We start from the raw sequence: 21,313 nt of genomic DNA, 5'->3' as shown, positions 1-21,313 counted from the left end.
TCTGTGAGAGAGGAATGCCCAGTTTGTTCTTGGACATCCCTGTGATTCAATTTATATCTTTCTGAAATGAGGACTCTATTTCTAAATTTCCTCCCAGCTTCAATATGATCTTTGCTTGTAAGATGTCAGGAGAGAAGGAATGGGGTTGCGGAAAAGGGGTTAGAACAATGGATTTTGAACAGAGGATGCATATATTTCTACAGATGAAGGTACGTGCCGGGAGCACAAAACAGCACAAAGGTTTGGAGTCAGAAGAGCCCACGGCAAATTCTGGGAACGTTTGCTTACTTTGCAACTTTGTATTTCCTCCAGCTCTTAACACAGTAAATGCTTAATAAAGTTTGTAACTGGTTGTTTCACAGATTGACCTAGGCCAAAGAATTTTTCACCGAGAGGCTCCTGATGAGAGGGCTGCGTGTGACTATTATCATCACTGCTGTACAAAAAGCTACGGTGGAGAGGAAAAAGTAAGGAACTTTCTATTTCTTAGGTATTTCTTCGAGGTCATTTGGAAACCAGTTGTGCACGTTTTTCTTAGGTTAAACTGAAATAGGAGTGTTCTTTGCAAGCACCAAGGTGGCTCATGGAGTTTTCCAGTCACCAGGAACATTTCCCCAGCGATAAAGGATTAAAAGGCATGGTTTTAGTAAGAAAGAGAATACGACGAGGATGGGATTCGAACCCACGCGTGCAGAGCACAATGGATTAGCAGTCCATCGCCTTAACCACTCGGCCACCTCGTCTATTTGCTTTGCTGTTTGGGTTAGTTTCTATAGTAGGTAAGACGTTTTCCCTTACGGAGAACTAGAAATCGGGAGATTTACCTACATTTCTTTCTTTCATCAGGAGAGTTCTACGAAATACGTCGTAGGGGAAGACCTAAACATGTAAAAGTAAAACCAGTGAAAAAATTTACAGGTCCCACCGAGATTCGAACTCAGATCGCTGGATTCAAAGTCCAGAGTGCTAACCATTACACCATGGGGCCTCCCAATGAATAGGGGCTTGCGAAATTGATCCTTATTTGACGTAGACCATTTTTTTTCTCCTATGTTCATGTTTCTTGTCTATGGTTTCACAGCTGCACTTCAGCCCTTAATTGGGGGGTGGGGAGAGGGGAAGGGGGAGGCCTGGGCTGTGCACGCTCAGGCTCACAACTCATCAACAGGACCCCGAGGAGCAGACGAAGCATGCCCGAAGCTCAAGTTAGCCTGGCCTCCCACCCGACCCACAAAAAGTCCCATAAAAATCCTCTCCCTTGCGCTTCTCCAAACCCACATCCGCCCACTCGTGGATCACCCAGGCAACAGACGAAGTTTCCCAGAACCCGAAGGCTCGGATTCCCAGAATGCACAGCAGCGGATGGGAGGGGGGAGGGGAGAAACTACGGAGACTGCGCCTGCGTCTGTACCGGGTTGTGATTGATTCTCGGTTATTTCCCGGAAGGAAGAAGTAGGGCCTGGCGCGGCGTTCTCTCGGAAGGGGGAAGTCGCGGTTTCTATGGAGAAGCGGTTGGTTGGAATCGTCCATAGCCTGCCCTCCCGCGGTGTGGGTGGAGCGTGACCAGCTTTATCTAGTGGGACGAGACCTCGATATCCCCTAACCCTCGGGAAGGCGGCTGGTGATCAGTCGCTCGAGGAAGAATCCCCTCCTGCTCGGGGCTGTTGGAGAGCCTCTACGGTCTGTGCTGACCCCTCGCAGTGCTTGTCTCGGTTTGCGCCCATGCATGCATGCATACATACATGCATACATACATACATACATAGTACATACATATCTAGATGGATACATATATCTATGTGTCTACACGTATGGTTATATATACAAATATCTGTGGATGTTATAAGTTTAAAAATTAAGGTGGGCGGGTACAAAGTTCCAGTCACGATCGATTTATTGGTAAAGCCCAAAGTTGCCAATAAATAGGATCTCAGCTTCCACAGTAAAGACCCAGTTATGGTTAACAAGCACTTTTTATAGTTTGGGGCAGTACAGAAAATGGGAAGGCTAGCTTCATGGATGGAAGAAAATGGTTGGTTGGAATTTGAGAATGAGGGCTAGCAACAAACCCCTCCTTCCCTTACTGTGACTAAAATGTGTTTGTTGTTTGAGTCCAGCAGTATCTGCAAGGACAGAGATAACAAAGGAGACATCCTTGAAGGATATCTTGGTGTGGTGTAGATACTACACCAGACTCCCTGATGTCCAATTGGATCTTTCAAGAGTAACAGATTTCATTGACACAAGAATGGAACAGAGATGAACAGAACTGGATTTCTGAACTTAACTCATTACAAGCCAGCTAAATTTCTGGATTAAGTTTGAAGACAAAGAATCATGACAGGTAATTACAGAACAAAATCAATTAATTGTAAATAGGATCACTAACAAAGACACAATCTAGTTATTTCAACGTATATAAATATGTTTCTATATAGATATAGAGCAATATCTATATATAGACATATAAAAAGATACTTCTATATATTATGTATATATGTATTTATATATATGTCTTTCAGTGGATATATTTAGATATACCGATAATTTGTAGGTGTCTATGGATATTTCTATAGTATGTGTATAAAGATTTCTTTATAGATATCTATTGATAGATATGTACATATTAATGTATACAGATATCTGTAGCTATTATGTGTTTAAGCATATTTATACATCGGTGTCAGTAGTAGATATAGATTTGTATAGCCACACATATAAATATAAGCATATATCTAGATATGTATGTGTACACACACATATATATATAGACATCTATAGATTTTTTAAAATATTAAGCATTTTATATTACATTTACATTTCTGTTTATGTGCTTATAATTTTATATTATTTAATTGTTCACATCATGTATATATTTTTATATAATATATAGAGGCTAGGTGGTGAAGTAGATAGATCACTGGGCCTGGAGTCGGGCTCAGACACTTACTAGCTTTTGTGACCCTGTCTAAGTCACTTAACCTCTGTTTTCTGGGCCTGAGGATGGAGTTGCTGGAAGTCATCCATTATTCCTGAAAAAACTAAATAAATATCTTTTCTTTAGTATTATACTATAATATTGAGAAAGCCTCAATGTTTTAGCTAAAGTAATAGTTAAGATTCTCAAGACCACAAACTAGATTAAGCTTCATTGCCTACACATGAGCAGGAAAATAGGAATAATAAGAAGAATGAGTCAAATGCTATTTGTTCTGACAATGTAACAAGAAACTAAAACTGTTCAAGAGCAGCAGTTCTTAAATCTTTTGGTCTCCGGATCCCTTTCCACTTTTAAATTTTTTGAGGACTCCCCCCACCCCAAGCCAACAAAGCTTTTGTTTAAATAGGTTATTGCTATCAATATCTATAAAATTAGGCATTAAAACATCTTAGTGTTATGAAAGTAGTTTTGACCATTAGCACCTACCTCCTGAAAGTGGTTCTGCTATCCCTAAGAGTCCCTGGACCACATTTTGAGAATCACTGTTATAGAGATTTGCAGTTCTTTATTTATGTCTCTTCCTTGAGTGTCCAAAACTATACCTTGTATCATGCTATCATGCTGCAGCATTAGAAAAGAATCTTTGTTTTACCACACTACTTCTTTAGATAAAAAATGTGTCCTTTAACAATAATAACTGATGGGGGCAGCTAGGTGGTGCAGAGGATAGAGCACCGGCCCTGTAGTCAGGAGTACCTGAGTTCAAATCTGTCCTCAGACAATTAACACTTAATAGCTGTGTGACCCTGGGCAAGTCACTTGACCCTCATTGCCCTGCAAAACAAAAAAAAAACAATAATAACTGATAACATTACAATGTAAATGCCTAACCAGAAATAAAGCTGCTCTTGATAACTTGTAAAATCTTCCAGATTATCTTTGTTACTTAGAGTTTTTAAAGTATCTGTCATTTTCATGGTGGGTGGGGAATGGAAGGACTGGTCTAAGACTTTTCTTTGCAATTGCATGAAATAAATATGTGATGCTAATAGCTCTGAAATTCTTAACACAATGTAGAGACTTTTTCTTCCACATCCCCATGCTGCTCCTCCTATAATTCTTCCCCGTCTGCCCATCATCTCTCTAGCCTTCTACTTCCTCACCCAAAATTTCTTAGTTCTTCTATCTCCCCCATTCCATTCCTTATCTTGACCTACCATTTTCCCTCATCCCTCTTCACAAAATTCCCTCCTGTACTTTCTTTAGTTCTGGGGATGAGGAAATCAAGTTTCCTGACTTTATACATTTGTTAACTTTTAGGCAGGTCCCACTCTCTCCCTATCCCAATTCCCTTTTGCCACCTGAATATTTGGAACTGAAAAGTGAGAAAATTGAGGGAAGTAAGATTAGGAAAGGAAGTGGTTAAGTGTGGGAATTGAGTGAAGTACATCACCTTCATCTTGTGACAATTCTGCAGCTAGGTCAATTCCATTTCTATTCAATTATAGGCCTATTCCAATATCTGTCTTGTGGGGAAATTTTATTCAATTGTGGGAATTGGAAGTAAACCTTATTGTATCGTTTAAACCTAGTCCTACATGGTTGGGAAGCTGTACCACCTCCCCCTACTGCTTAGAGACCCTTAACCAAGGACCTACTACTCAGGAGCTTCGGCTCTCGTATCAGACTGCACAGCCACACTGTGGCCTGTGGCTCTTCAAGGTGCTGATCCATGGTCATCCTGGACTGGTGGAGGCCTACTAGTCTTTCTGCCTCTGAGACTCAATAGTCACTTCTTCCCACACACTGATTATAAGTATATAAAAGGATAAAATAAACACAAACCAGGGGGTAAGTGGACAAAGACAACTGGAAGAGACAAATAAAGTTTGTAACTTTTAAATTAGAGGAATATAAATTTATAGCCTCAATAGTTGATGTCTAATTGATTTTGTTACATGTAATGTTTACATTCGCCAAGCTGTTGTTTTCAGATTTCGACACAAGGAGGTGGCAGTGTGAAGTAAATGATTTCTAAATTATTTAAGGCTGTCAGTCAGTGGATCATTAGAGCTAGGTGGAATCTGAGGGGTCACATACCCCAAACCCATAATTTTACAGAGGAGGAAAGAAAGGCTCTTGATCAAAGTCCACACATTGGATCAAGAACAGAGTTCAGATCCCCAATCCCTGGTCTCCTTTTTTCTCTGTTTTCTGCTTTTGTATATAACGGTGTACTAAGTGCTCAGCGATGTTTACCCTAAGGAATTACAGGAACAACCAGGGCTTTGCTCTCCTTTGGCACCTCCCTTTTCTCTGAAACTGGGAAGATGATATGTTTTGAAGTTAAAGGCTCCCTCATAATATGTGAAGCCTCTTCAGTGAAGGGCCTGGATCGTGGCTCTTGCTTGTGTGTGTGTGTGTGGAAAATGAATAAATAGTTTGAATAGCTAAGAACATCAAACAAACAGAAACTCCCAAGGAAAACCTAATTGGGGGGGTGAGGGTGGGTAGAGGGGTAGGCCAAGCACGGGGTAGTAGCTTTTTCCTCCCATCATTTCACAACTTGGTTTAATAAAAGTATGTTGTAAAGGCAATGTATCAGAATAATGCAAGTTTTATCTAAAAATAAAGATACATTTCCTGTCAAAAGGACTCTAAACTATTAATAACCATATCAAAAAGTGTTCCAGATCACAATTACTAAAAGAAATGAAAATAAAAACCACATCGAAGTTTCACTTCACACCAAGCAAATTGAGAAAAGTGACTAAAGATGGGAATAACGTTGGAGGAGCTGTGGGAAGATAGACACACAGGTGTGTTATAGATGTAGCTTACAACTATTTGGGGAATTACACAAATAAAGTGACAAAATGTGCATACCATTTGACCCAGAGATTCTAATACTAGGAATATACCCCAAGTAGGTCATTGATAAAAAGAAAGTAAAGTCTTTATGTATCTTGAAATATTTATGCCAGAACTTTTTGTGATAGCAAAAGAACTGGAAACCAAGTACATGCTATGGACTTGAGAATTACTATATGGATCATGGTACTTGAATGTAGTGGAAAATTACTGTCTGTAAAAAATGAGTTCAAATCCAGCCTCAGACACTTAACACTTACTAGCTGTGTGACCCTGGGCAAGTCACTTAACCCCAATTGCCTCACCAAAAAAAAAAAGAGAGAGAATATGATGACTACTGAGAAACAGGGAAAGATTTCTCTGGTGAACTGATACTAAGGGAAAGAAGCAGAGGCAAGAAAACAATATACACAATGACCACAACATTGTAAATGGAAAGAACTACCACAAAACAATCAAAAATGAATGTTACATAATTAAAGAACAAGTATGTCTCCAAAGAAGAGATTTGAGAAGGCACCTTCCCCAACTCCTTTGCAGAGGGAGGAGGTCCTCAAGTATGGAATATTACATATATTTTGAAATGTTTTCAATGAATGACTTTTGCTGATTGTCTTTTCTTCCTTTTATTTCTTTTAAGAATATTCTTTTTATGGAAATGGCTCCCTGGGATAGGAAAGATAGAGAGATACAGGGGGGAATTTAAGTGCTATGAAAACAAACAAAAAAATGTCACAGAAAAGGCCTTTATGTTTAAAAATAAACAAACAAGAATCAATAAAGGAAAAATCAAAGAGGAGTTTTTTTGGGGTCCTTAAATAAGGGGGAATTACAAAAGACAAACATTTTGAAGAGCAAGTGAATTAAGGTGGAAAAACTTTTTTTTGCCTTGCTGTCACAAAAGTTGTTACTCAAAACTGTCTGATTAGCATGAAATGATTCATGACTTTGAAAATGTATGTAGCAACCCCCCCAGATATCTCCTCAAAAAGAAACTACTATCCCATAGTTTCAGCATGCATGTAATGGGGTCACCTTTTAAAAACTACTCACCCATGTACTTACCTTCCAGTCAGCAAGTAAACACAAATATCTCTTAGCAAACTCATTTACTAAGATGGCACAGTTTTATTTTAAAAGTTGCTTCAAAACATTTCTCCCACAAACCTAGGGTACACTTTCCTACAAATACACAGTGTAACTGGGAAAAGCGAGCCAAAATTTAAAGTATAGTGTTTCTGAGGTACACATGTGGGCACCATGTGTCCAAGGATGCTACTAAATTTTCCATTACTTCCAGGTTCCTCATAGCTCCTCATAGATCTCAGATAAAACACATACCTTCCTCCTGACTCCGTAGGGAGAAACACTTCATAGTTTGACATTGCCCATCTGTCATTTCAAACCTACCAATACAAGATTGCTTATGTCAAATTCCATTTAGCTTCTGTAGTCTTAAAGAGACATAGATTCCATAGCTTCTTTCAAATGGGCATCTGAAATAGGGTTTCTATATGGGGCAATAGAAAGAGATGGCTCAAAGAGACCAATGAGGATACTATTGCAGTAATCCAGCAAAGAAGTTATTTTGGCCTGAACTGGGATGGTGGCTGTGAATGAAAAGAAGGGAATATAGAGGGAAAATATTGTGGAGATAGAAAGAGCAATATTTGGCAACTAATTGATATCTACAGTGACTGCAAGGAGTGGAGGATGACACTAAGGTTGTGAACCGGGATTTAGAAGGATAGTGGTGCTTTCAACAGTAAGAGGGAAGTTCAGAACTGGGGTGGATTTCAAGGGTGAAAAATAATGAGTTCTCTATGGGACATATTAAGTTTGAGATGTGTAACTGATATCCACTTTGAAATAGGCAGTTGGTGATGAAGTACTTTGTCTCTCTGGAGAGACTAGGCCTAGATATGTAAATCTGAGAATCATATACATACTTAGTCAAAAAGCATCTTTTAAACATGAGACTGGCTCTGGGCATACAAAGAAAGGAAAAACAAAACCAAACAAAACTGTTCTCTCCCATCAAAGAGCATACATTATTCTGAGGGTAGAGACAATAGGTATATAACCTGGTAAATGGATACAGAATAGATGGAAAATTATCTGAAACAGGAAGACACGAGCAGCTGGTGGGGACCAGGAAAGGCTGCCTACAGAAGGTAGACTTTAAGTGGAGACTTAAAGGAAGCCAGGAACAAGTGGAAGGTGTGGAGAAAGAGTACTTCAAGCAAAAGGGATAAGCAAAGCAAGGGTTCAGAAATGGGAGGGGGAGTGTACTATTTCAGGAACTGCAAGTACACCACTGTGGCTGGCTGGATCCTAGAGTGTATGGAAGGGAGGAAGGAAAGGCAACAAGGGGGAAGTTTCTGAGGTTATGAGCTTTAAATGCAAAATGGAGGGCATTACATTTCATTCTATTGGTAATAGATATTCACTGCAGCTCAATGACATATACTTCAGAAAAACCACTTTGGCAGCCAAGTAGAGGATGGACTGTAGCTTGAAGAGACTTGAGGCTGGGAGGCCAATTAGAAGACTTTTGCAGAAGTACCAGTGAAAGGCAAAAAAGGGCTAGAACTTTGGGCATGAGGCTGTATGAGTGGAGGGAAGGGGGTCTATAGGAGAGATATCATGAAGGTAGAGATGACAAGATGTGAGGTGAATGACAGTGCTGATTTGAGGAAGACCCTGAGGTTTCTGGCATTCGGGACTGAGAGGATGGCATATCCTCCACATGAATAACAACAAGAATAGCAGCTACCACTGTTGTTGTGCTTCAAGATTGGGAAGAAGAGAGCTTAAGAAATATCACATGACTTGATCTTTACAACAATCCTTTAAAGTAAGTGCTATTGTTACGCCCATTTTACAGATGAGGAAACTGGGGTCCAAAGAGCGTCAGACTTTCCTCAGACTTGCCAAGAGTTGTGTAAACAATTGGGAAATATTTGGTTTGAATTCCTAACTTCAGGTTCCTAACTTCCTCTAAAAGAAAATTTGGTAGGGTTTTAGGGAAATAATGAGGAGTTCTCTTGGGGGTGTGATGATTATAAGATACATTTGGGGGGCAGCTGGGTGGCACAGTGGATAGAGCACCGGCCCTGGAGTCAGGAGGACCTGAGTTCAAATCCAGCTTCAGACACTTAACACTTACTAGCTGCGTGACCCTGGGCAAGTCACTTAACCCCAATTGCCTCACAAAAAATCAAAAACAAAAAACAAAACAAGATACGTTTGGGACAATCAGTTCAAGATGTCCAAGCAGCAGTTAAAGATGCCAGACTTTAACATAACAGAGAACAGGACCGGATATGTAGATCTGGGAACTGCCTACATAGAGAAGGAAATGGAAGCCATGGGAATTGATGACTTTACCAAAAGAGAGAGTATATGGAGGGAGAAAAAACTTAGAAAAGCAAAAAAGAGCCTTTGGGCTCATCCACCTAATTAGTGGACCTGGCATAGATGAAGATCCAGCAAAGGACTTGATCTGGCACTGTTGACTAACCTTTCTTCTCAGATATTCATTCTTTCTTCTCTGGGTTAGTCTACAGTGTCCAATGCCACAGATGAGGATTGAGTGAAGGACATCAGATTCTTGAATTCAGAAGTCCTCGCTAACTTTGGAAAAAGCCTTTTCAGTTGAAGGTCAAAGTGGGAAGTCAGGTTATAGAGAACTTCTGAGACACACAATGTGAGAATTCCTTTCACATGAATCTTTAGTAGTCCTGGGAAAATATTAACCTTCCCCACCCACTTCCTGCCCTTAACTAAACAGTATTTTAACCCAAGAGGTAGCTAGGTGGTGAAGTGGAAAGAGCTCTGGGCTGAGTTCAAATCCCAGCTCAAACACTTGCTAGTTGTGTGATTCTGGGCAAGCCACTTAACGCTGTTGGCCTCAGGTTCTCATCTGAAAAGTGAACTGGAGAAGGAAATGGCAAATCACCCAAATGGGAGTCAGGAAGAGTTGGACATGACTGAATCAACCTAACAACAACAACAAAACCTTTCCCTCAAGGTTATCTTGTGTCTAGCTCTCCGAGAGTTATTTATTTATGCTGCAATATAAGAAAGAAGGAAGGGACTGTTTGGGTAAGAAACAATGGAATCCCCCGGGATGTACCAGAACTGCTTCACTAGTTTTCAGATATCAGACTAGGACCGCAAGCAAGAGCAATGTGACTTTACCATTTGGCACATGCATAAATATACAGTATTCGGGCCCTCACTACATTTCCCATTTCTTAGGTAGCATTTTTGCTGAACTCAAAAAACTGTTTTGGTTTACAACCAAAGTCTCTGTGGAAAGGAAGCCAGTACCTTAATTGTCAGAGAGGCTGGATTCTCTGAATGTTATTTGGGGGAAAGTAGCTCTGGAGGGAGTTTAGCCCTCATAAAGCAAAAGTAGTCACTCGCTCCATTTTCTTCTGGAAGGAATCAGTGCAAATATGGGAGTCAATATGGGAATGGATCCCAAAAAAGGAGGCCTGGTGAGGCAACAAGAAGAGGTTGGTGCTGTAGATGGTTCCTTGCCAAGAAGCCCATTTTGCAATGTGAAAGCTGCCTTGTGTTTTACATTTGACATTTTAAGAAAAACAACAGGAAGGATTAACTAATTTCCCAGGTGAACCTATTTCAGATCTGAGAGCCATTCATTGTCTCTCCTAGGCTAATAATACCTGGAATCTTGTCATTTACTTGCAATTGTTAAGTTGAATTACAACTATAATCTTTATTGGACTAGTCTGTAGTTAGCATTCTGGTCCTTCCTGTTATTTGCCCATAGCCAGAGAAGCCAGTGACTTTCTTACCTGTGAGAATCAGGCCCTTCTCTGTCATTGGGATGAAGAGACAGAGAGACAGAGACAGACAGAGACACAGAGACACAGAAAGAGAGAGACAGAGAGAGAGAGAGAGTGTGTAACTCTGTGACCTGGCTTGGGGTTTTCTTAGCAAAGATACTGGAGTGTTGTGCTAGTTCCTTCTCCAGCTCATTTTTACAGATGAGGAAACTGAGGCAAGCAAGAAGTGACTTGCTAAGGATTGCACAGTAAGTGTTTGAGGCCAAATAGGAACTCAGGAAGGCCCATTTTCCTGACTCCTGCCCAGGCAATTTGTCCACTGTGCCACCTAGCTTGGCCTCAGTTTGGCCACTTGTAAAATCAGGCCCCCGAACAAGATGATCTCTAAGGCCTAGCCATGAGAGAAGCGAAAAAGACTTGAGTTTTCAGAGACCGGACACGGCGGTCTCCTTGAGAGCAGTTAGTTACAGGGAGCAATGCCTAGTGATCCGGCGTGGTCAGGCTGACGCCTCCAACCCAGCTCTCACCTTCAAAGGTCTTGTATAACTCCTCCACTTCTCTAGGAGCCTTAATAGTAGGGTTTCTGAGAGGGAAACATGGTGAAATTTTTCCTGGACTCCCCTTCCTAAGTCCAACTGGGAGGTCAGCTCCGAGAGCACCAGAGAACTAACATTGGAGGTTTCAAGGAGGGAGAGGGGGGAGGGGGGCCGTGCTTAGCCTTCTCGGAGAAACCTCCAGACCACAGAAGCATAGATTTAGAGGAAACCTTAGAGATCATCGAGTCCAACTCCTTCACTTTGTAGATGAGGAAAGTAAGGCTGAGAAAAAAACGTTTCCGGGACGGTGCCACGGTGCGCAGCTGACGACTGTCAACAGTGAAGATTAGAACTCATATTTTCCAGGCTCTAGGTTCAGCATTTGATACACTGCTCCAGGTAAGTTTAAAAAAAAAAAAAGTTAAAATCTAGCAGAGGATGGTTTCGATCCATCGACCTCTGGGTTATGGGCCCAGCACGCTTCCGCTGCGCCACTCTGCTAAGATACGACTCGCACCTTGACAGTTGACCTAAAGTAGGTGCCATTGTTCCCACCGCCTACTATCCTGGCGCCTCGCCTGACTTCTGATTGAGCCTTACGATTCCCTTAACATGGAACACAATGGAGGGATCTATGCTCACACACCCTACTCTCCCAAACCAAGAACCTCAGCTCAAACTTCACTCTCACTGTGGCCAAACACTTTCCAGACAAAAGTCCTTCTGTTCTCTTTTTCACATGCCCCACTACAGCTCTTTCAGAGCCCTAAAGTCACCATGAAGAAGGTGGCATTCTTGTAAATTTCATTTACTTCCCTATACATTTTAGAAAGGAGGCCTTTATCAGATAAACATTGGCTGCGAAAGAATCGTTTCTTTTTTTTTTTTTTTTTTTTTTTGGTGAGGCAATTGGGGTTAAGTGACTTGCCCAGGGTCACACAGCTAGCAAGTGTTAGGTGTCTGAGGCCAGATTTGAACTCAGGTACTCCTGACTTGAGGGCCGGTGCTCTATCCACTGCGCCACCTAGCTGCCCCATTCCCTTCTGCTTTTGACTGCATTCCTTCTGTTTGTACAAAACCTTTTTAATTGGATATAATCAAAATCATCCATTTTGCATTTCATAATATTCTCTATCTCTTGTTTGGTCACAGATTGCTCTCCTCTCCATAGGTCTCAGAGGTCAACTATTCCTTCCTCTCCTAACTTACCTATGGCATCACCTTTTACGTCCACATCATGTGCCCATTTTGACTTTATTTTGGTTTTTGGTGTAAGAATGCAAGTCATTCCGGAAATTGAGAAAATGGTCGAAGGATATGAACAGGCAGTTTTCAGATGGAGAAATCAAAGCCATCTATTGCCATAGGAAAAAATGCTCTAAACCACTGCTGCTTAGAGAAATGCTCATTAAAACAACTCTGAGGTACCACCACCTCACACCTATCAGACTGGCTAATCTGACAAAAAAAAAAAAAGTTGGAGAAGCTGTGAAAAAATCGGAACACTATTGCATTGTTGGTGGAATTGTGACCTGATCTAACCATTCAGGAGAACACTTTGGACCTATGCTATGGGACGGTGCATACCCTTTGACCCAGTAATGCCACTGCTAGGTCTGTATCCCAAAGAGATCGTAGAAAAGGTAAAAGGACCACATGTACAAAAATATTTATAGCAGCTCTCTTTATGGTGGCAAAGAATTGGAAATCGAGAGAATGCCCATCAACTGGTGAGTGGCTGAACAAGTTGTGGTATATGGATGTAATGGAATACAATTGTGCTATAAGAAATGATGAGCAGGCAGATTTCAGAAAAACCTGGAAAGACTTAAGTGGACTGATGCTGAGTGAAGTGAGCAGAACCAGGAGAACATTCTACACAGTAACAGCGACATTGTGTGATGATCAGCTGTGATAGACTTGGTTCTTCTCAGCAGTGCAATGATCCAAAACAATTCCAAAGAACTCATGATGGAAAATGTTCTCCACATCCAGAAAATAGAGCTGTGGATTCTGAATGCAGATTGAACCATACTGTTTCGACTTTTTGGTTGCTTTTTAAAAAAAGGTTTTTCCTTTGTGTTATGATTCTTCTTTCACAACGTGACTAACGCAGAAATATGTTGAATGTGGTTGCACATATATAACCTATATCGGATTGCTTTCTGTCTTTGGGAGAGGGGAGGGAAGAGAAGGAGGGAGAAAATTTTGGAACTAAAAACCTTTAAACAAATGTTGAAAACTATCTTTACACGCAACTGGAAAATAACACAATAGTTTTATGATAAAAAATAAAATAAAGAAGAAGAAGAAGGGGAGGACATATCAAAAGAATGCACTTTCTCACTGCTTCTTTTACAAACACCTGGTTCCAATGTGGAACACTGAATATAAACTTTGAGTTTTTCCGATTTCTCCATCGAATTTACAGAACTTTCCAACTGATATGGGGGGGAGTGGGGTACGGGTTGGGTTAGGGGGATGGGGTTCTTAGGAATTCCTCTTTAAAGAATTACACCCTCTTGCACACAAAAGTAGTTAGAATAAGGCAAGGGAAGGGAAGGGTGGGGGGAGGGAAACCATGAAAGAAATCCTCGGACTTTTCATGGGGAGATTGGCATAAAGCACATGGCTCAGAGGTACCAAATCTCCTCGAACAGGAGACTGGAAGGTACTTTTATAGAGGACTGATGGGGGTGGACCATCTGCCCCTGAAAAGTTCCTTTAGTGAGAGAGGACCATCCCCCACTGGTGGTAGCTGGGGGAATTGGGTGAAGAGTGGAGGACCATCCCCCACTGATAGTGACCAGAGGAATTGGGTGGGGGGTGGCTACGGATCCCTCTTCAGAACACAAAGGCCGCAGCCACACCCAAATTTATCTCCCCAGGGTAAGGGAGACAAGAATGAAGGGTAGGAATCCCAAGCTAGCTCAGTCCGATTTGGTTCAGTTTATCTCTCTAGGCGTTATCTGTCCTCTGGTTTAGTTTCTCAAGAAGATTCCTTGGTGTGCCCCAGAGAACTTCTGTGGTGCCCTGCACCCCATGACACAACCTCCTTTTCTTTATTTCCTTCCTTCCTTTCTTTTTCTTTCTTGGTTTCGATCATTCTTTCTCCTATCTTTTTTCCCCTTCTCTTTCTTTTTAAAAACAAATCCCTTGTTATCAAGGATAGCTCCCTGGAATGGGGATGGGAGACAAATGCAGGAGGAAACCTGGGCGATGTGGAGTCCAGAGCTCTCCATAGAAGGAAGAGGAGGGAAGAGAAGGTACCACAACATCGTCGATCCTCAGAATGTCGTTACTTTTGTTCAAATTGCTTTCGTTAGATTTGCATTTTATTTACTCTCCTGGGGATCCTGCTTGGCAAGAACTTTCTCCCTTCTTACCTGTATGTAGTATAGTGTTGATCTCGGTCGCCTAACACGGGAAAGGTCCCGCGTTCGACAACGGGCGGGAATCGTCTGCTCTGGATTTTAATTTGACAAAAAATTATCCTTTCAAGACGGTTCTTATTCACTATCACTTGTACCACTCCTATCCTTTTAGAAAATCCTGAAGAGATCAAAACAATTGAAGAAAAAATGAAATTCCATTCATTTGTAGTAAAAAATATATTTTTTCAACATTTAAAAAACTCTGCGTTCGAGGTATTGGTAGAATATAATGTCTTTGTAGTAATCGTTTCTTTTTGATCGTTCTACTCTTAGCTCCTAGCATTGTGCCTGGCGCATCGTAGGCCATGAACAAAGCAAGGCAACAAGCTTTTATTAAGGATTTACTGGGAGGAGCTTAATTAATGCTTGTTAATTGGTGGTTAAACAGTCCAGAAAAACAGGTCCAGAGTCTCGGTAATGAAAAATGTCGAACATTTCCAGAGAGTAAGGAGATTAGCTTAAGGTATATAATGAGAAATATTTTTGCGGTCACGGCCAGTGTGAGGGTTTGTTTTGCTTCGCCACGTATATTTGATAGAAGGAATTTGCTTTTATTTAATTGGGGGGGGGGATGGGTGGTGGTGAGTTGGAAAGTTGGGGGAGAAGAATGGGACTAGCGATAGGGTTACCAAAATGGGGGACAAAAGGAAAAGAAGGAAGGAGGGAGGGAGGGAAGCGGAGAGGGGAGGGAGGGAGGGAAGGAAGGAGGAGGGCAAGAAAGGGAGAGAAAGAAGAAAAGTAAGAACAGAGGGTGAATGAAGCATTTTTTTTTTAATTGCACAGAAGAGAAAAGAGGAAAGGTCAGAAGTGATGTGGGATAGAATTTGGGGTCAAATTGATCGTGAGTCGTCCTAAAAGAATGACAAGACTCAGTGACTCAGTTTCCCAAGTTTTATTGCAATCCTGTGGGTGACCACAGGGAGAGAACCAGAATAGTGGATAGGTATCTCTCGAATAGTGAAAGAAAAGACAGTTATATTTATTGTATAGATAAAGTGCTTATCAGTCTCATTATAATAATCTCCACCTTGGGGAGGTACAGGGGAGGGCCTGTCCTAATTTGGAGTTCCTGGGGTCCTAAACCAACCCCTGAGGCGGGTACCTTTTTCTGTGGAGGTGTGTTTTGGGGGTTTACATTGGGGGTCATAAGGTGAATCTGGGGACAAATGTGGCCTTTTCTGCGCATGTCTCTTTCTGGTTCCCATGACTAGTTTCAAAATATCTCCATTTTTCATTAGAATTTCTATACCCTTGTCATTTCCTTTATTGTTACTTGACCTGACCAGTTATGGTCCCGTTATGGGTACTGATCACTGTGAGTACGATAACCAGGCATAAGTTATCCATTAACTGGGGTCTAACTCTCTTTTGGAGATAATATCTGAATTAGAGCTTGGGTCTTAGGTTTTTCTATTAACCCCAAGCAGAATCGTTTTGAAAATTGTGCCAAATTTAGGGGATACAATTGGAGGAAGAAGGCTTTGTATATGAAAGTGCTCATCTTGCTTTGGTGTTTGCTAACCTCAGAATAAAAATGAAAATTTAAAAAGAGAAGATTCAAAGATTTTTAAAATTACATTTTCTACTTCAAGAAGATAACAATCTACAGTTGGGCTCTGGTAGGGGTAGAAATGTGACAAAACAACCAATAATCGGGATCCCTGGGAGCAAGGAAGAACACAAAAGCAATATGTAGACTCCAGTCCCTATGACATTTGGAGGAGGGCGAGGATAGGTTTTAAGGCATAGTAAAGCAGGTTGACTAGAACCTAGACTGACAGAAGGGCAGGGAAGGGAAATCGAGTTGGAAAGGTGGTGTAGAGCCAGACTTTTAAAAAAATATTTTTAATTGTGTAGAACATTTATTTCTTTCACGAGAGACATTCAATTATTATTATTATTATTTTGTCACTGAGAAGTCATCTGAATAAATACATAAGCTTATTTTCCTCCCCACAGGAAACCTGCTTCATTGTAGGGAAATGAAGCTGGGACCCATTTCACTACAAGTAAAATTTTGCAAAATATTTACAAGAACATTTAAAAATGAACAAAACTACAAGTAAAAACATGAGATGACAATGCATTGATTTCTGACAAATATCTACTTCGGTGGCTTATCCAACCCATTTCAAGAAAGGATCTCCAAAAGAAGCCTTTAAAAAGTATGCATTTCATCTTATCGATATTACAGAGGGAGTCAACGAGGAGTTTTGAGTAAAGGATTTTTCAGATGTGAAGATGGTTTTGGCAATTGGAAACCTGTGTTATAGAGGAGATAAATTGGAAGCCAAGAGGCAGAAAGGTCTATTTGAAAGATATTGGAAGAGGTCATAAAGGACTGAACGAGGATAGTGGTAGTGGCTGTAAGTGAGAAGGGGACACACATAACAGAATTATATGATTTGGCAACTGATGAAATGTGGGTGATGAAAGGAAGGGAAGAGCCAAAGATGTCTCTGAAGTTTCCAAAGTATGGGACTCAGAGTATTTGTGTTTTCAGAAGACATAGGGAGGTTAAAAGGAAGATTAGGGTTGGGACTTTAAAATTTGAAAGTCATCACAAAGAGGTACCTAGCATGTGGTTGTTTTTTCTTTTTATATTTTTAGCATGTTTTTTATTCAGAACAAATACTTAATTGGGTTCCATAGAGTGTAGTTTAGGCACCCTCTTGAGAGGCAGTAATGTATAAGAAAAACTAGGCTTGAATTTCAGCTCTGATACTTACTAGTTGCATTGCCACAGGTAAGACATAGATAGGATTTAAAGTTAGGAGAGATCTTCAAAAGTCATTTAGTCTAAACCAACCATTTTCCAGATGAGGAAAATGAGACCCAGAGAAGCAGAGAGACTTCTTTTAGGTCCCACAATCAGCTTCCTTGACTCCAAATACAATGTTTCCAACATTGTACTTGATTACTTATATCCATAAGGGGAGAAAAGGATTATTTCTAAAGACCTGAGAATAATCTTCTGACAGTGTTCTTCAAGTGATCCAGATGGAGCAATCAAAGAAGAAAAGTTTAGCCAGAGAGAAAGAAAATCCCAGGTTCTTTTAAATTTTGTCCTTGGGAGTTTTAGTAATGACATGAATTAATAGTCCCTGATCATAACTGAGAGAGAGAGAGAGAGAGAGAGAGAGAGAGAGAGAGAGAGAGAGAGAGAGAGAGAGAGAGAGAGAGAGAATGCACAGGGAGATATTGTATAATCGAAGTGCTTTTGGAAAGGCATTGGAACATGCATGGTCTGTCACTGTTGGGCATGTGGAAAGAACAAGCCCTTTTCAGTTCGCTGCATAGCCAGAACTGAGAGCGCCTTTAAAAAGCCTTTGTTCATTTGGCCATGTTCATTTTTCTTCAGTTGCTTGGCATTCATGTATTTCTTTGAATCCTTTATGCAGTGAGAGGCAATGTTGTAAGAAGGGGAAGAGGCTTTCCCCATTGAGCCCAGGATGTGGACATACACATCAGCGCCTCTGTCTTTTCTTTTTTGCTTTTAGCTGAAAAGACTGGAGACGACAACCTTGTGAGTATTGAAAGGTCAACTGAATGAGCCTCTGGGAGCCCATCAACTATTTGAGGTCAATAGGTTTCAGTGTCCCAGCATCCCAGAGTCCTGGCATCTCAGATTCCCAGCTCCAAGAGGGCAAGAGCAATTGGGGAGGGAGGCAAGAAAGGAGGGCTCCTGCAGAAGGCAGTATTTGGGTTGAGTCTTGAAAAAAGTCAAGTGTTGTAAGATTAGAAGGAAGTTCATTCTAAGCAAAGGGGAATAGCCAGTACAAAGACACAAATGGGAGATGGGGCATTTTGTGTGGGAAATAGCAGCAGGCCAGTTAAGGGGAAGATCCCAGATTTCATAGAGGGGAGCAATATGAAAGAAGACTGGAGAGAGACCACATGGAACCAGGCTGAGAAGAAGTTTAAACATTATCAACAGAGGAGTTTACAATTCATTAACTCCTGGGGTTAATGAATAAGGGGGAGGAACGACATGGTCAGATGGACGCTTTAGAAAAATCACTTTTGGCAGTTCTGTAAAGGATAAATTGCAACAGAAAGAGATGAATCAGAGAGACCAATGCGGATACTGTTGCAGTAATCCAGCAAAGAAGTTATTTTGGCCTGAACTGGGATGGTGGCTGTGGATTAAAAGAAGGGAATATGCAGGACAAATACTGTGGAGATAGAACAATATTTGGCTGAGAGAAAAAAAGTTTCCATGACGGTGCCACGGTGCGCAGCTGACGATTGTCAACAGTGAAGATTAGAACTAATGTTTTCCAGACTAGGTTCAGCATTTGGTACACTGCTCCAGGTAAGTTTTTTTTTTTTAAGAAGAAAGTAAAAATTTAGCAGAGGATGGTTTCGATCCATCGACCTCTGGGTTATGGGCCCAGCACGCTTCCGCTGCGCCACTCTACTAAGATACGACTCACACCTTGACAGTTGACCTAAAGTAGGTGCCATTGTTCCCACCGCCTACTATCCTGGCGCCTCGCCTGACTTCTGATTGAGCCTTAACATGGAGCACAATGGAGACCCTCTATGCTCACACACCCTACTCTTCCAAACCAAGAACCTCAGCTCAAACTTCACTCTCACTGTGGCCAAACACTTTCCAGACAAAAGTCCTTCTGTTCTCTTCTTCACATGCCCCACTACAGCTCTTTCAGAGCCACAGACACTTTCCCCCTAAAGTCATCCTGAAGAAGGGGGCATTCTTGTAAATTTCATTTACTTCCCTATACATTTTAGAAAGGAGGCCTTTATCAGATAAACACTGGCTGTGAAAAAATCGTTTCCCAGCTTTCTGCTTCCCTTCTAACTTTGACTGCATTCCTTCTGTTTGTACAAAACCTTTTTAATTGGATGTAATCAAAATCATCCATTTTGCATTTCATAATATTCTCTATCTCTTGTTTGGTCACAGATTGCTCTCCTCTCCATAGGTCTCAGAGGTCAACTATTCCTACCTCTCTCCTAACTTACCTGTGTATGGCATCACCTTTTACGTCCACATCATGTGCCCATTTTGACTTTATTTTGGTTTTTGGTGTAAGAATGCAAGTCATTCCGGAAATTGAGAAAATGGTCGAAGGATATGAACAGGCAGTTTTCAGATGGAGAATTCAAAGCTACCCATCATTGCCATAGGAAAAAATGCTCTAAACCACTACTGATTAGAGAAATGCCCATTAAAACAACTCTGAGGCACCACCACCTCACACCTATCAGACTGGCTACTCTGACAAAAAAGGAAAATAATAAATGTTGGAGAAGCTGTGAGAAGACTCATGTTTTCCACACTCTAGGTTCAGCATTTGATACACTGCTCCAGGTAAGTTATTTTTTTAAAGAAAACAAAAGAAGCCTAGCAGAGGATGGTTTCGATCCATCGACCTCTGGGTTATGGGCCCAGCACGCTTCCGCTGCGCCACTCTGCTAAGATGCGACTCACACCTTGACAGTTGACCTAAAGTAGGTGCCATTGTTCCCACCGCCTACTATCCTGGCGCCTCGCCTGACTTCTGATTGAGCCTTAACATGGAGCACAATGGAGAACTCTATGCTCACACACCCTACTCTCCCAAACCAAGAACCTCAGCTCAAACTTCACTCTAACTGTGCTTATGGCCCTCTCATCGCCCCCGCAGACAGAACCAATCAAACTGTCCTACCTTCTGGAAAAAAACAAACACTTTCCAGACAAAAGTCCTTCTGCACTCTTCTTCACATGGCCCACTACAGCTCTTTCAGAGCCACCGACACTTTCCCCCTAAAGTCTTCAAGAAGGAGGGACAAATCAAAAGAATGCACTTTCTCACCATTTCTTTACGAACACCTGGTTCCGATGTGGAACACTGAATATAAACTTTGGGTTTTTCCGATTTTTCCATCGAATTTACAGAACTTTCCAACCTCCTTTTCTTTATTTACTTCCTTCCTTTCTTTTTCCTTCTGGGTTTCGATCATTCTTTCTCCTATCTTTTTTTTTTTCTTCTCTTTCTTTTTAAAAACAAATCCTCTGTTAGCAAGGATAGCTCCCTGGAATGGGGATGGGAGACAAAGGCAGGAGGAAACCTGGGCGATGTGGAGTCTCCAGAGCTCTCCATAGAAGGAAGAGGAGGGAAGAGAAGGTACCACAACATCGTCGATCCTCAGAACGTCGCTACTTTTGTTCAAATTGCTTTCGTTAGATTTGCATTTTATTTACTCTCCTGGGGATCCTGCTTGGCAAGAACTTATTCTTTCCTCATCTGTACAAAAGAATGACCTCCGAGATCCATTTCACTTATGACATTTTAAGAATATTTATTTTGCTTGAATCAGAAACTAAAGCGTGGGTCCGTGAACTGAAAACAAAACAAAACAGCACCACATATATTCGGGAAAATATTTCGATCTAATTATTTTCCTTTGTAATTACATTTATTTAATGCGTTAAAAAATATTACTCTGAAAGAGTGTCTCTAGGCTTCGCCAGACGGTCAAGCACAAACGCACAAACATCCCGGGTAAGCACGCCACTCTAAAGAGTCTCTGCAGCGAGACTGGGAGAAAGTTTGTTCCCTCCCAGAGAAGTGTTTTGTTCTCTTTCTTTTCTCTGGCCCTTGTCTTTAAGCATTGCCTTTGGCAAAACTCCCCGCTTCTCTCTTGACCTAGTTTCCTTTCAATGCCCTTACCCCTAAGCGATTCCTTTAGGCTTCTCTCTAC

At 41.2% G+C, this 21,313-nt stretch overlaps 1 long non-coding RNA gene and 5 other non-coding genes across 7 annotated transcripts; 1 reads left to right on the top strand and 5 right to left on the bottom strand.

Moving 5' to 3' along the window:
• Positions 1–661: 661 nt before the first annotated feature.
• Positions 662–743, bottom strand: TRNAS-GCU. Its single transcript has one exon. It is a non-coding gene; the product is annotated as a tRNA-Ser (tRNA).
• A 173-nt stretch (positions 744–916) lies between these two features.
• Positions 917–988, bottom strand: TRNAQ-UUG. Its single transcript has one exon. It is a non-coding gene; the product is annotated as a tRNA-Gln (tRNA).
• A 468-nt stretch (positions 989–1,456) lies between these two features.
• LOC122754297 lies at positions 1,457–12,460 on the top strand. 2 transcript variants are annotated; one of them, XR_006356347.1, is made up of 4 exons: positions 1,457–1,680; positions 2,121–2,344; positions 11,433–11,564; positions 12,318–12,460. It is a non-coding gene; the product is annotated as an uncharacterized LOC122754297 (long non-coding RNA). The 2 variants fall into 2 exon arrangements; XR_006356346.1 differs by having other exon boundaries at positions 2,118–2,344.
• On the bottom strand, positions 11,595–11,666 carry TRNAM-CAU. Its single transcript has one exon. It is a non-coding gene; the product is annotated as a tRNA-Met (tRNA).
• A 6,489-nt stretch (positions 12,461–18,949) lies between the features above and the next one.
• Positions 18,950–19,021, bottom strand: TRNAM-CAU. The gene has a single exon. It is a non-coding gene; the product is annotated as a tRNA-Met (tRNA).
• A 950-nt stretch (positions 19,022–19,971) lies between these two features.
• Positions 19,972–20,043, bottom strand: TRNAM-CAU. Its single transcript has one exon. It is a non-coding gene; the product is annotated as a tRNA-Met (tRNA).
• Between the last annotated feature and the right edge of the window lie 1,270 nt (positions 20,044–21,313).

The sequence above is a fragment of the Dromiciops gliroides genome, chromosome 4, assembly GCF_019393635.1.
Source record: "Dromiciops gliroides isolate mDroGli1 chromosome 4, mDroGli1.pri, whole genome shotgun sequence".
Lineage (NCBI taxonomy): Eukaryota > Metazoa > Chordata > Mammalia > Microbiotheria > Microbiotheriidae > Dromiciops > Dromiciops gliroides.
The sequence above is the reverse complement of the archived record's forward strand: the minus strand, read 5'-3'. Positions and strand labels throughout refer to the sequence as shown.